This window comes from Pleurodeles waltl, chromosome 7 (assembly GCF_031143425.1).
Source record: "Pleurodeles waltl isolate 20211129_DDA chromosome 7, aPleWal1.hap1.20221129, whole genome shotgun sequence".
NCBI classification, from domain to species: domain Eukaryota; kingdom Metazoa; phylum Chordata; class Amphibia; order Caudata; family Salamandridae; genus Pleurodeles; species Pleurodeles waltl.
Genome location: NC_090446.1, coordinates 227,601,170 through 227,617,217, shown reverse-complemented (window position 1 = coordinate 227,617,217; position 16,048 = coordinate 227,601,170).

Below are 16,048 nucleotides of genomic sequence, written 5' to 3'. Positions count from 1 at the left end.
AAGACCTATAATATCACCAAACAAGATGGAAAGATTGAAACAACCCGAACATTTTCATACCTGGCTATAATGTTCGATCTTCTCAAAAAGGCTAGGGGTGATTACCCCACAGAACATGGTAAAAGTCTATAGAGCCAAATGCATTCCGGCCGCCATGTACGGATCAGGCATCTGGGGATATACCAACTGCAACCTGATCCAAACGGTGGAAAATGACTTTTTGAGATACTTATTAATGGTACCAAACTATACCTCGTCATTTATCAGTCACGCTGAACTAGAGGCCCCCTCCCTAGTCGACCTAATAAAGATACAGCCATTCTTATTATGGCCGAAAATTTTGACTTCAGAATACACTGGTCTAAATAAGGCAGTTTTACGGGATTGCATAGCATCAGCTTAATGTCCCATGGTTGAGGTATATTATGACTTTTTTTGGAAACATGGGCCATAAAGAATAATATGCAAACCCAGAATTACTGGAGACACTGACTAGGAAGGAATTGAGGTCCTTGACCTTGAAGCACTTAGAAGACCAGAGGTGGGAAGTAAAGTCAAAAAAATATAGTGCTATGTCAAATCAATTAATCCTGTCCACGGAGGGCATGCAGCCTTACCTGGTAAATGTGGTAAAACCTTGGCATCGTTTTGTCCTCACAAGACTAAGGTTAAATACGTTCCATCGTTTAGTAACTTTTCCGACTACGAATGACTGGAGTGCAACTTTAGGGTCATGTCCTTGTGATACAAAGGCAGAACTAAGTACGATACATGTGGATATTTTTTGTAAATTTTACGAAAAACAGAGAAAGCGCCTGTTAATGCCTTTTTTTAGATCCACTAATATGCGACAGTGTCGCACCGCGTACATTAATTTACAGATGTTACCTTCCATTGAAAGATGTGGAATTTTAGCAAACTTTTTATGTTCTGTAATAACAGTAAGAAAGTCTCTGGGTGGACTGGTATCAAGTTAACTAGGCTATTTAAATATTCATGACTGGATTAATTAATATGATACTGCATTTTTTAATTTTTTGTATTTACTGTTATATTTACATGTGTCTTTTATATATAAGACTCGTTTTTATGTGCTGCTTTTATGACTTGTTGGAATGTCGAATAAAGTGTTATCTATCTATCCATCTATCTGGAACAGGTCTGGAAAACTGAAAGCAGGCTCTGGCCGAAACAAACATGAACAAGGCTGAGAAACAGGGAGCAGACTCTGATTGGAACAAGCAGGAACAGGAGTGGGTAAACAGAAAGCAGGTTCAGGCTGAATCAGGGCTGTAACATAATCCAACAAGGGGTCTGGAACACAAAAGAATCGTACTCTAATGCATGAAGAGGAGCTTCATGGAGTGCCATTTTATAAGCAGTGTCAGGCAGTAGCAAGGCCAGGGCAGAGTCACATGGCTGGGCTGCACAAGAGAGGTCACAGGTGTGTGCAGCTTCAGTCTCTCACAATTCCTGGAGGAGAGAATCCAGTATAAAGGGACAACCGGACATTTCCCATAGGAAGCAATGGACAGAAGATTACAGGTCTTACCGACTTCCAGGCAATGCATTATGGGACCTGAAGTCCATGCAAGCTAATGTAGTTCTTCTATAGCATGCCATATGGAAAAGGGAAGCAAACAGGAGTCAGAAAGAGACTCTGGGTGAGTGTTAATGATGATTCCCAGGGTACAGATAGTCAGTTTACAGCACCCCCTAGAGATGGGAGGGCAGAGACGTAACACATGGCAGTGGCAGGACTTATTTCCAGGGATGGACTGCGAAGGACATGTGTTGTGAGCATTGCTTGTCATACCTGGGACATTCATGCTATCCATTTTCACACATGATGATCCCCTTATCACACAAGGTTCTTGCAGAGTTTGCAAATGTCACACTTACTAATGTCAGGGGTCTGTTCACACATCCCTGTTTCCACTCACATTTCACATACAATGCCTTATATATGGGGTGCTTATTTACCTTATGATTGGAGATGTCGTAGTTGTGTGTCATTTGCAACAATAGACCATGTTGGCAACATGGATGTGAGTCATATGCTGTGGTCCATTGATTGTGTCCTTTATATGTGAAATTCAAGAGATTAGTATTTTTTATATGTGTGTGATGTTTGCTGTACAATCAAATGCATCACATGTGATGTTGCATCAGAAGTAGTTACATTTGTCTTTGTAACATGCTCCCTGAGGTAATACTCACATTCCTAAGGAACATGTGTTGGAGAATGAAGGAACCAGAGCAGGATTGTGTGATCAAGTAAGGTGTTTATTTACATATCTTAACAAGGTGTGTAGAGTGACTATTGAGTGAAAAAGGTTTGTACAATTTGCTGTCTGCGGTGCATTCCTGCAGTTGTGTTCTGCTGTTCCCCCTCATTTTCCCTGCCACCATCCTCCTCCTCCTCCTCCTCAGGCAGTTCTTGCTCTGGCTCATATAGAGGGATGTTCCTCCTCACACAAATGTTGTGCAGGATAGCACAGTTAAGTATAATTTTACACAGAATGTGTGGGGCATATAGGAGGCTGCCTCCTGTGATGTCAAGGCATCTGAATCTGAAATTCGGGATGCCAAAGGTCCTTTCCACAATGGTGGGTATCCTCCGATGTGCCTCATTATAGGCACACTCTGCTGCTGTGCTTGGGTTGGGGAACGGGGTCATGATCCATGACTGGATCCCGTAACCCTGATCCACTGTAAAAGATAATAGGAGTGAGTATTTTGTCAGTGCTTGCAACAGGAAGGTCATGTAGCATGACAGTTGATATCTTGTGTCGTCTGTGACTCATATGTGTTTGTGGTATTGTGTGAGATCCTGGGCTTCCATGAGGTTTTTCCTGCAGTGGGTTGTTTGACTTGACAACTTGTGTTTGGCTTATTGACTTGGGATCTATGATTTATTTTCCTACCAGTTGGTCAGTATGTATGTACCATGTGTTGTGCAGTGTCCAACATGTTTTAGTGTGCTTTCAGTGGAGGGGATATGATACTTCTACACACACAATAGATTCTGATGTGGTGGTAACATGGTTGCACTACATGGCCTGGACATCCCATCCATTGAGACACATGTCATTGCAGATGAAATGGAACAGTGAGGCCCTTTGATTTGGCTAGGTGACAATGCACAGCACATCTCCATAAGATGGCAGCATTGTGGTGTTCAGTATTGACAATGCACAATTGTCTCCTGTGTGACTTGGTTCTAGGCAAATCTTTGTTGTTTCCTCTGCCAGTAGCTCATGTGCAACTGTGCACCTACACTACCAAACTTGCTCCAGGGAACCTGGCTAACTGCCTTGTGGAGGTGGATGTATCTATGCAGGGAAGGCCATCTCCATGTACATATGCTATTTTGATGGACAATTGGCTCTTTCAGTGTGTGCAGCAGTGTGCAGTTTGCATTCGTGCCACATCAATATGTGTTCATAGCATAGTCCACTTCATTATTGCAACCTGGAAACAGCACTGGAGGAGGGATGTATGATGTTGGGACTGCCACAGTATTTCTGTGTCACCTACATGTGAGTCAGCATCATCATGCTGTGTGTCTCATGGTATTAGACCTCCTGCAACACACATTGCACACCCCTTCCAGGCTACATACTGCTTGGGAGGGATGTCCGATTGACTAAGTGGCCTAATGTAACTGTAAATGGTTAATCTTCCAAGATGTACTTCCAGGGCAGGCCATGTCATTGTCACTGTGGGCTTTGACATTGGTCCCTTGTTGCTCTAGAGTGGTAGCTAATGTTTGTGGCAGCCGTCATTTGTCCAGAGGTGTGTATCCCATTGTGTCAGGGTGTACAACATAACTACCAGTGTCACACCTCAGTGTCATCCTGCCCACGTGTCAATGTAGTGGTGTATGTTTTGTATGTCTCACAGGGTTGTTGTGCTGTGTGTATATTGCTAGGTTTATTGACTTACCAACAAGAAGGCTTTGCCATATTGTCCATCCTGGAAGTGCTGATTGATCCTGCTGTAGCAGAATATGAATGAATCATGGACACTCCCAGGATACTTGGCCAAGATGTTAGTGAACAATCCCTAGTAGTCAACTATGGCCTGCACATTGATGGAATGCCTGTGCTTTCTGTTCTGGAATAGGAGCTTTTTTGATGCAGGTGGGACGATCCGGACATGGGTGCAGTCAATTGCACCGAGCACATGCGGGAAGCCATGGATTGGGTAGAAGCCCTGTTTTATTTACTGCTCCTTCTGCTGGGTGTTGGGGAAGCTGATGTGGCGGGGGTGAGGGAGATTATGGTATCTAACACCTTGGGCAAGAAGGCCCAGAATGAGTGCTGTGATACCCCAGTGACCAGGGCACCCATTGTCTGGAAGGAGCCACTTGCCAACATATGCAGAACAGCTAGCAGCTTGGTCACTGGTGGTATGTTGTGTGGTGTCTGCAGATTAGCTGTTAATTGTGGCTCAATATGGTGCAGAAGCTGCTGTTTGGCTTGCCAGTTCAGTCAATACCTCCGAATGATGTCCAGTTCCCTGAGGCCATGAAGAGTTGTCCTTTTCCTGAAGACCCTCTCCTGCCTTATGCGTTGCCTTTGTGGGCCACATTGGGGTGGTGGGTGCTGCTGCTGTAAGTCCTGTGCTCAGCGTCGTCTTGGAAGCTGCATCAGTAGCACCTCTATGTTGTCCTGTTGGTCTGTGATGTTTTCTTACGTAGTGGTGTATTTGCCTCATTTTAATACCTGCCCTGACCCAGGCGTTAAATTTTGATGCAAATAGAGTTTAGCATAATTTTTCGGGTCTGCCTCCCACCTGTGCGTCATTTTTGCCCTGTTGGATAAATATGACGCTAGGGTGTTTGTGTCATTTTTTGAACCGGAACGTCTACCTTGCATCTCATTGACGCAAGGTGGTTTCACGCATCCTTAAAATGACGTTAACTAATGAGTATAAATATGGGCCTTAGTGTCTATGCACTAAAAAAAACGTTTATTCTTTAAAGATTCATAGCTCTGGTTCCTTTTATTGGAAACATTTATTCTTTAAAAAATCATATCTCTGGTTCCTTTTATTTGATTTGTGTCGTTTTAAAGTTAAAAATATAATGTATTATTATAAATTAGTGTTGGATTTTTATTGTGTTTAGTGTTTACTTATTTGTTGTGTTGTGATTTTTAAATGCTTTACACACCTGTCTCCTAAACTAAGCCAAGCTGCTCGTTGCCAAGCTACCAAGGGTTGAGCTGAGATTAATTTATTGAGTCCTAACTGGACCTAGTGGGGGTTTGTGGCCTATTGCTAAGCGTAGGAAACTACCTGCCCTTACCAATAATCAACTTTTCAACTACAATATATTGATATATTTTTGTAAGGTGAAGTCATGTGTTGGTTGATTGATTTTAGTGTGTGATGTGTACTATTGCTTTTATGACAATTGTAATTGTTTGTATTATTAATTGAGTAAAGTGCAATATTTCTGTATGAATTTTTTTATTGAAAATAAAGCATATTGTTTGATATTTACCTGTCCTGAATTATCCAATTATGGACAGAGATTTTTTCAGAAATCTCTTGATGCATACAGGTATTACATGGAATCATGGCTCCCTGCAACAATGTCTCTATTCAGCAGCGTCAATATTTTTTCATCTCCACCTTAGTCATTAGGTCACTGATTTTAGCAAATTGTAAATCGGATATAACTGCCACATTCGATCAATGGATTAGAAAAATTTGCAGGGTTGATGTATGCAAAAATCTTCACGCTAAGAAAGTGGGATCTGTGAAGCGATTTTTAGAAAATTTGCCAAAAGTGGGATGGCACAGCAAACTTGTAGATTCTTCTTTTTATGGAATTTCAGTGCTCTAATGAATTGATGTTTATGATTATGTTATGGTTTTTTGTATAATGAAGAATTTGGGATATATCTCTTTTCTTGTTTTCCTGTCTGCTGCATGTCATAATAAAATTAACAAAAAACTGATTTAAAATATATGTACATATTTTATTTAGGATTATTAACTATATTTCACCATTTTAGCGATATCCGAACTACGTAAATAGCTTTGTGCAAAGCAGCTTCAACAATGTCAGATAATTAATGGTCAATTGATATTATTTTCTGTAAAGTCCCTTCCAGTGAGATTAAACCTTATCTAAATTGTAGGGGCCTTACATGCTCCTATTCTTTCTGAGGCCCCATAAGTCCTAGGACCAGCCCTGATTATGGGAACGCAGAGTCAGAGATGCCAATTAGAAGGCAAAGGATGGGCAGGAGATGGGAGAGAAGGCAAGTTAGGAGATGGGGTAAGGGAGGAAGAGTAAAGGTGGGGATCGATGCAGGTGAGGTGTGTAGTACCACCTGAAGCATCATCCAAAACATCACAGAAACATGAATTGGAAAATATAACCTTTCACAAAATATCACAGCTTCATGGACAGTTCACCCACACAATAGCAAAACATGTAAAATACAAGAAAGCTGATGTTTGACAAAGGTAGCCCTAGAGCCCTCTCCCTCGCTATATATTCTCTTGTAAGTTTTAAAGAATTAATTACATGAGGTTTCCGTGACAACTATCACTGTTTGTAGCAAGGCCTAAACATATGAGTGGAAGCAATCACAAATGCAAGATGGGGAGAAGAGTATCACTATTACAAAGAAATCTCTCATTTTGAAATGCCACCAATGAGAATAGACTCTTGTCTGAATGCATCATGAGATCCAAAGGTAAGGTTGGGTTAGGCTCTGCAGTTATAAGACAATGATCCTTTGTGTCATTTTTTGCCTGTGTAATATGCAAACAATGTCATGAAGAATTCCCTTTTTATCATCTCCAAGTCATCTTTGCTGCACTGGATTGAGTGGTGTGCAGACACCTCATCAATTCAGATTACAGAAATTCAGAATAGGCTCTATGTAATGTTTGTGGCTCCAATGACCCTGGCCCATGATTTTTCAGCAATAGGTCCTATAATGTATCTGGGTGACCTGTTTTGTGCCATTGTATGAGCGTAGTCAAAAGTGAGTCCAAAGCATTTGGCTATGATGAAAATGAAAAGTGGTTTGGTTTATTTTGTTGGGTTAGAGAAGTAGGCACTGCTATGTTATCATATCATAGTTTTGGATTATTGAGCTAAAAACATTATTTAAATGATTAGATTTAACAGAAGAGGAAGCACAGCACATTAGGATTTCAAGAGGTGGTACCCAAGCTTGATTTATTGGTACAGTTTACAATAAATTACTTCCTCCACCACAAATGAGTAATTGTTCTTTCATAGATTCAATTTGCAGGGATGAACATGTCCCCAAACACAGTGATTGGCTGATTAAAAAGCCACATGTTATTGGTATAATATAAAGTGGACATCCTGGATTGATGTCACTATCAGACTCAGAACCTACGCAGGCATAATAAAATAAAAGCACATCCATGATCCCTATTACTAATAATGGCTGGTAGTGAATGACTAGCTAAATAGAACTGCTATTTGTCATTTTCATCAGAAGAGATTTTTGATAAATTATTCAGTGAAACAAGTCCTCACTCTCTTTGTCCTATCCCACCTCAATGGAGGTTACACAATGCTTTGCCAGCACCAGAGACTCACGGATAACCCCTCTGAAGACCTTGCAAAGAATGGTACTAGCTCTATTTAGTACCCCGCATCACTTTTAAAGTTTGCTTCATCACCAAAAAAGCTGTAAACATGAGTACTGCATGATGTCTGACAAATCAGGGTCAATATCTATGTTAGGCTATGTGACACTCAGCAGCAATCTCATCAGGCTTGAGAAGAAATTCAGGAAGGTGAAGACAAGATACAAAACCATCTTTTGCTAAGCTCCTAGAATTTTGAACTCCCTTAACATACAGATCTGGTCAGCTCACCAAGCCTTCCTCTTCAGGAAAGAACAAAAGACTCTCCTCTTCAAGCAACACCTCATTTGCTTTTAGCCTTCTGGATGATGTGCTCCAGCTGGTAATCCCCTGCATCCTCCCTCCATCCCCTACTCTATAGTCCTCCCCTTAGCCTTATCTTTATGCTAAATTCAACTGCTTTATATTATCTACTGGCGGTCACCAGTATGAGGTTATAGTTAGGACCACGTTTCCATAGAAAAATCTTTTTTTGACTTGCCTATATTTTAGGCACCGTTTGATGAACCCTCACAAAACTTTCCAAAAAAGGTGCTATGGTGATTCTTGTTGTGCACAGAGGTTTTGGGGTGATCTGTCAAGCAGGGACCGAGAAAAAGGGGTGGTAAAAAAACTAGCACTTACCATGTTAATTCCCTTAGGAGATTTGAACGCCACTACAGCCTGAACCACTGGATGGAATTACACCAAATTTGGCAAAAGGGTAGCTGTCAGTGCACTGATTGCGCTTTCAGTTATTTTGTGTAAATACATTCAGCAGTGCCTGAGATATTAAAGGAAATCCAAATTTGCATATCTGTGGCCGTGACGACTTTGTGAATAACGACAAGCTAGTGCAGGGAAATGCAGAGCTCTGATTGGCTGCCAACACTTCAACCAGAAATTGTTTGCAGCCATCTTATGACCCAAATTCCCCTGAGTCCCACCAAAATAAGTTAAAATAAATAAAAAAAATAAGAAAAGGGACCAGGGCAGAGTCACCCTGACCCCTTAACTCTGGTGCTGGCTTAGAGAGCATTTTTTTTAATATTCAGCGCAGAATTATTATAATTTTTTTTTTTAAACAAGCATGGGATCCCACTTGGGGTTTTTGGTTGGCTAGGGTATGCACCTAAACCAGGCAGAATCCACCCACTTTGGTCAGGGCAAGGGAGTTACATGTCAAAGATAACCACTGCTCACCCCCAGAGGCAATGTGTAAAGCATGTGCACAACACATGCACACACAGGACACACTATCCCCACCACAAATGAAACACAACACTAAGGGCCAGATGTATGAAAAGTTTTTGCACTCGCAAACGGTGCGAATCGCAAAATTCGTCTGTTTGTGAGTGCAAAAATGTGGTCTGCGATGCATGAAAGGCATTCGCAGACCACAAATAAGAAATTGCAAAATTTGCTATTTCTTGTGTTGCGACCCGGTTTTGCAAGTCACAATTTGCGATTCGCAAAATCCACATCGCAAGGCGATGCTGCAAAAAATCGCAAATTGCAATTTTTCGCAGAATGGCATTTTGCACAGGCAAAATACCATGGAATGAAACCAGGTGGTAACCTGGTGCAAAATTAAAAAATGCATTTAAAATGCATTTTTAAATTGAACATGTAAAGCACACATGCCCTTTTGGCATGTGTGCACCTTACATGTCCCCCCAAAAAATGTTGGGGTGCAGCAGAGGGGGCCATAGGCCCCCAGCACCCTGGGCATTTGCATTTCCAAAATTGCGATTTCTGGTTCAGAAATCGCAATTTTGGAAATGCAAAAAATTTGCAGCTATGGGCCAACAGGCCCAGAGCTGCAAATGGGTCCGGTATCGCAATTTGCGATTCGGTAATAGCATTTGCGATTTTTAAGTAATCGCTATTACCGAATCGCAAATGTGATACATGGCACTTTGTGAGTCGGAAATAGCCATTTCTTAAAAATTGCTATTTCCGAATCGCAAAGGGCCGTGATGATACATCTGGCCCTAAGTTATATAAAAAATAAACTGTATTGTACACAACATTATTAGACCAAGCGCAACATGTCAGTAATACCTCGCTACCCAAGCAGTTGTCATTACACAGTACTGTGACTGTTGCGTGGGTTCTCATTATCCTAAATGAGACTACTGTATTTCCAGGTAACAGGGTCGTTCCTGGTGTGGGGGACTGAGTCTTACCCACTTAGAAGGACCTCTGTCACCTTCAATCCGGTTTTGCTCCGGCTTACTAGCAATGCCTCATCTCTCCCAAGGGGAAGGGATGATTGGGCAGCCGAGCGCATGACATCTTTAGAACTTCTCAGGGAAGTCGTGGTCACTCAGGTCCCAACCAGCTCTCTCATTTACAGTATGATCTCATATACAAATGACAAAGACAGTTTAAGTTTTATAGATTGTTTTTAATAAAACAACTGCATTTTAGATAATAAGGCGTGAGCCGCAATAACCAGAACCATACAACACAGTAGGATTGAAATAGTCACGATGAGAGTGAAACATAAGAACAACGCTATCATAGTGTTATTAGATTCTATTCTCTCTAAGTAAGTTCTATTTCGAGCACAGCATGTTAAGCTCTAAACTTGCCTTTCAGATTCCCTGGGAAGACATCAACCCTCACACCTGAGCAAAGGCCTGTGATCTGGTTCAGCATCTGCAACAGGGCAGTCAGCGTCTAGTTGTGGTTCCCTGGTCGGAATCTCCCTCTTGCGTGTATTAGGACAAGGAAGTGTTTTTATAACTAACATGTCAGTGTGATCATAAAACGTCCCTACGCAAGAATGTATATCTGCAATCCAAAGACTAAACTCCTACCACGTCTATCGGCAATGTACCAGACTGTATCCTTGACTGAAGCACAGAGTGAGCAAGAATGTGTTATTGAGAACTCCAGTGCTGAAGTAGGCTAAACAGTGTGATATAAAAAATAAAACAAGACCGTAGAACTGGCTATTTGAAAAATAACAGTACGAAGCTGAATAAAATGCTTTTAGAGCAAAGTGCACAGAGGCTCTATGCTGCGAGCAAAGGAATAAAATACATCCAGGGCAAAGTGCACAAAGGCCTAACGCCTGAAGCAAACGCACAAAGGATACATAAAAATGACCACACTACATTACTCTGCAGAGGTCAGCAGTGGTCACACATAACTCACTGGATACTTATTATTGTGCAACATGAGCAGTAGTCAGGAAAAACATTACTATAAAAATGCACTTGTCATGAAAGTATCATACATTCCCAAACCAAGAACATTATAAAACATATAGCAAGTCATTAGGAAATATATGGCACATCATAAGAGATAACAGGTTAGCATACCAGTCCATAATGCCCATTAAAGGAACATTAGAAAAGTGTGTGTCCCTTTAAAAGTACCTGTTTCTATTGATGAGGGCACCTCCAGTACCACGAAATAACAAAAGGGGGCCCCCAGTGCTGTGGGGATTTGGAGGGAAGGGGGGTGGCACGCACCCCCTCTGATTATTATATTGGGCCTCTCCTGGGGCCCCTGCTCAAATCTAGGTGCCTGTAGATTCTGTGGGTTCCCCTCCGGGCCACCACGGGCCCTCCCGGGTGGGGGGCAGCACCACCCAGCAACAAGGGGTCAAGGGGCACAGGGGGGCCTCCAATGAGGCTTCCTCCCGCCCGCAACCTCTGGCAACAGCTATAGGGGCCCTGTTGCATGGGGAGCCTACGATGAGGCCCGTCCTGGGGAGCAGAAAATGAGGGCCCGATGGGCGGCGAGCCTTAAATGAGACCTCCTCCCCGCCCTTCTCCACTGAGGACTGACTCACCGCACCCAATCTGGTGCACGGGTCAGCTTCAGCCCGCCTGGGTCACAGCGGTGAACAGGCACCAATGTGGATGCCTACCTGTGCCCTGGGGGTGCTCCTCGCAGCGTGCTTTGCCCCAGGGGCACGCTAGGTGCGCACTCGCTCCTGACCTCACTTCTGTGGTGTCCCAGAGCTACCGGGGCCAGCGCGTCTCTGACTCGCTTGGAATGAACAATGCAGGGTTTGTGGCAGTGTTTCCCACAGTGGCAAAGTGCTTTCAAGCGCAAAACAAATAGGGGCCAGAGCACCCAGCCCCTGGGGGACACACAAGATGGAGCACAAGGCAGCAGGGCCCAGCAGCAGGCCAGCACAAGATGGATGCAGGCAGTTGGCAGTTCCTCCTAGTGAACCAGCGGTCACAGGTCAGCACAGCAGCAGCAGACCAAGGCTGTTCCTGGTGAGTCCCTCCAGCAGCATTCTGTGTCCAGGTACAAGTAAGTTAGGTCCAGAGTGTCTCCAAATTGTGGGGAAAAATCCCTTGTACATATACTCAGTCTTGCAATGGTTCAACAAAGAAGGGGAGAGGAGGTTCCAACCAGCTACAACTGGTTCTGGGAATGGATCCTCTCTCCTCCTGCACAGGCTCCAAACATCAGTTTGGGTAAACAACCCTTTTGTGTGAGGCCAGGGCATAGCCTTTACAGATGCATGGGTACCCCGCCTCCCCCTTCTCCAGGAAGACCATTCAAAATGCAGATGCAACTCTGTGACACCTCCACCCTCCCTGTGTACAGGCTATCTGAAAAGTATGCACAAAGCCCAACTGACACTCTGCCCAGACGTAGATTGCTGCAAAACACTAGTCATAAGAACAGAGAAATGTGCACTTTCTAGAAGTGGCATTTCTGTAATGATAATAAAAAATCCACCTACACCAGTAAGCAGAATTTCTCACTACCATTACAACCATACCAAACATGCCTTTGATACCCCTCATAAATCAGACAATACCCCCTAGACATAAGGCAGGGCATTTCCAATGCAATCCTATGAGAAGGCAACACTCACAGCAGTGAGAAACCAAATAGGCTGTTTGTCACTACCAGGACAGACCACGCAACCAGGCACATGTCTGGCCTTCTTTCATACAGAGCACCCTGTTCTAGGGCCAACCTTAGGGGTGGCTACATGTAGTAAAAGGAGATTTCTGGGCCTGGCAAGTATATTTAGATGCCAGGTCCCTGTGGCAGCAAACTGCACATGCAGACCCTGCGCTAGCAGGCCTGAGACATGTTTGACTTCAGCGGTTGTCACAAGCAGTGCTGCAGGCCCACTAGTAGCATTTAATTTACAAGTCCTGGGTATAGAGATACCACTGTACAAGGGACTTATAGGTAACTTAAATATGCCAATTAGGTATAAGCCAATCATACCAACTTAAGAAGGGAGAGCACCTGATCTTTAGCACTGATCTGCGTTGATAAAGTGCTTGGAGCCCCAGAGCCAACAGCAAGAGGTCCGAAAAAATAGAAGGAAGGAGGCAAAAAGTCTGGGGATGAACCCACAAAAAGGGCCAGGTCCTACACGAATAATTCACAGAAATTTGTGAAAATTCGTGAATTTTCACTATTATCCCACATTGTGCCACAAAATTATATTAAATCTATTATTTGCCACTAAAACACACCTATATCACACCCATGGCATCAGGGTACCTTCACCCTGACCTGTTATGCCACTTTCAATTTGAATTTTCACCCCTCATAACCGTATCCTCTGAAATAAAATGGTGGTCGCTATTTTCTACTCTGGTTGCGGTCAGCCAATTGCACCACTTCTTTTTGCATGTGTATTTGTGAAAAAGCAAGAATTTTGCAAAATATTTGCGGGCAGAGGTATACAAATTTATTTGCTCATAAATATCTCCTAAACTACTGAATTGATTTACACCAAATAATAAAAAGCACAATCTGCCTACCGGCAGCTAACTTTCTGCGTAATTTGATCCAGGGGTTCGGGCTGTAGAGGTGTTAACAAGTCCTATGGGAATTGACATGGGAAATGCAACATTTTTTTAGCCCTCTTTTTCTCTGCCCCCATTTGACGGATCACCCCCAAACTTCCCGTGTGTAACAAGAATCAATGGGTCACTTTTTTGGGAAAATTTTGTGAGGATTTATCAAACTGTGCCAAAGATATAGGCAAGTAAAAAAAAAAAAACTTTTTAATGGAAACATGGTCCTAACTATAACTACCTACTGGCGACAGTCAGTAGGTAATATATATATACATATAGAAGCAGGCCTTTTCATGACTTGTTCCAAGATTATGGAGCTCTATCCATAATTCTACATTAGAGTAAACCCCAATCTTCACACCATTCATAAAGAACTAAAACACAGCTCACACGCTCTTCAGACTATGGGCCTTATTACAACTTTGGAGGACGTTGTTAATCCGCCCCAAATGTGATGGATATACCACCTACCGTATTACAAGTCCATTATATCCTATGGAACTCGTAATACGGTAGGTGGTATATCCGTCACATTTGGGACGGATTAACACCGTCCTCCAAAGTTGTAATAAGGCCCTATATCTCAATGATTAATTGTTCTATGTGTTCCTTTCTTCTTTCTCCCTCTACCAACTTGTTCTTTGCTTGACTTTGTTCTGCATTGTGTAAATCGCTTCTCTGCCACAGGATGTAGAACTGTCACAAGAAGTAGTGCCCACCTCCCCAGGGCTGATCTTGGCTCCCCCAGGACCCCATCCCTTAGGGCTCAGCCATGTGACCAGGGTGACCCCCCAGGGCACCCAGTCACCATTGTGGGGACTGCAGTGGGAGCCTGAAGGAACCCATGGTCACAGCTGGCTTCACACCTCCTGTGTGAGCCAGAATTCTTGTCACAGAGAGGGAGCTGCTAAAGTTTCCTCTGATTCCCTGCCTTCATCTCTTGGGGCAGGGAAACAGAGGAAATCTCCACTCGTATTATAGATGTTTGATACCTCTCACTTCATTACAGCAGATTGTTTGCTTTGACTTAGTGGGATCTGTCAGCTTCCACCAAGTCACAGCAAACACCTACGTCCCAGGGGTGGGCAACTCAGGACATAGCAGTAGCCCCGAAGTGGTGGTCCCTGGTGCTCGGGGTCAGCAATGGACCCCCTATATCTTTCAAATTAGCCCTGGGGAGGTGGCTTTCTCTGGGGCTACGGGGGGGGCAGGTGGTTCACCAGCATTATATTTGTTGAAAGTCCCGGGGAGGTGGTGGTCGCCAGGGCTGTGGGGGGCAGGCAGCCCCCTGTTAGATTTGTTTTTTGGAGAGGGGCCACCTGGCCCCCCTGGCTATAGATAATCTCGGCTCGGAGAGCCCATTTCTTGGGGCCTGGTCATGTCACCTCCTTCTCTGTGAAAGCAGTTTCCTCTGTTTCCCTTCCTGCATCTCTGTGGGCAGGGAAACAGAGGAAATCTCCTCTCGCAAATGAGAGATATGTGACAGCTCTCACTTCATCTGAGCAGAGTGTTTGTTGTCAGCTCTCACCAAGTCACAGCAAACAGCTATGTCCCAGGGGTGGGCACTCTGGGACGTAGTAGGAGCTCGCCCTGGGGGGTAGTGGTCCCCAGGGCCACCATTGGCTCCACAAGGGGGGCTGCACACCCCCTCAGACATCAGTATTCCTGGGGAGGTGGTGGTCACCGGGGCCTGAGGGTCCTCAACTGACCCTTTATTTCTTTTAAAAAGGAGGTGGTGGTCCCTGGGGCTGTGGTGGGGCTGGGCCGTACCCCCACGTTATATTTGTTGAAAGCCCCAGGGAGGTGGCGGTCCCTGGGGCTGCGTTCTCCCTGCATTCATTTTTTTAAAAGCCCTGGTGAGGTGACGGTCCCTGAGGCTGCAGGGGAAGCTCGGCGTCCCCCCCCCCCCACATTTCATAATGGTAATGCCCCTGGGACTTGGCCCACCCGGGGGCTGTACTTGAACAAGTGCAGGAGCCTGCACTTGTTTTTTGTTTGTGTTTTTTTAACGGATCTGCAGAAAGTTTTTAAAATATGTAAAAATAAATATATATATATATATATATATATATATATATTTTTATTTTTTTTATTTTTAGTTTTTATTTTAGAAAAATACTTTGCAAACACTTTTAAAATCACCATAGAATTAGTCCAAAACACTGAAGGATTAAAGCAAAGACCTCCTTTGTTCTCCTTATGCTATCAATAAGATACTGAGGCCCAACTTTAAGAAAAGTGGTGCTGCATTATATGCAGAGACGCTTTTCTTGCGCCCATCCGTGCCCCATAATGCCGCTTCAAAACATTTTAAACATGAGGCACACCAAGGGGCAGGTTAGGGACATTTTTTATATTATTGTTGTACATTGCAGGATTAGTGACAACATTTTTAGCACTTATCCTGAAAGGTACGTAGGGATCCATTAAGAATAATGGGGTGCTCCCTTTAAACGCCTGCTCTGTGCGTAATGTGGTGCAAGGGGTTACAATGCATGCATTAAATAGTTTTATCTTTAAAACGGCACCAAAACCACAAAAATCCAATACAGGGAAAAAGAGTTATGATTTTTTAATTTTAAAGATTAAATGTAAAAATGTGCTTTCTAGTA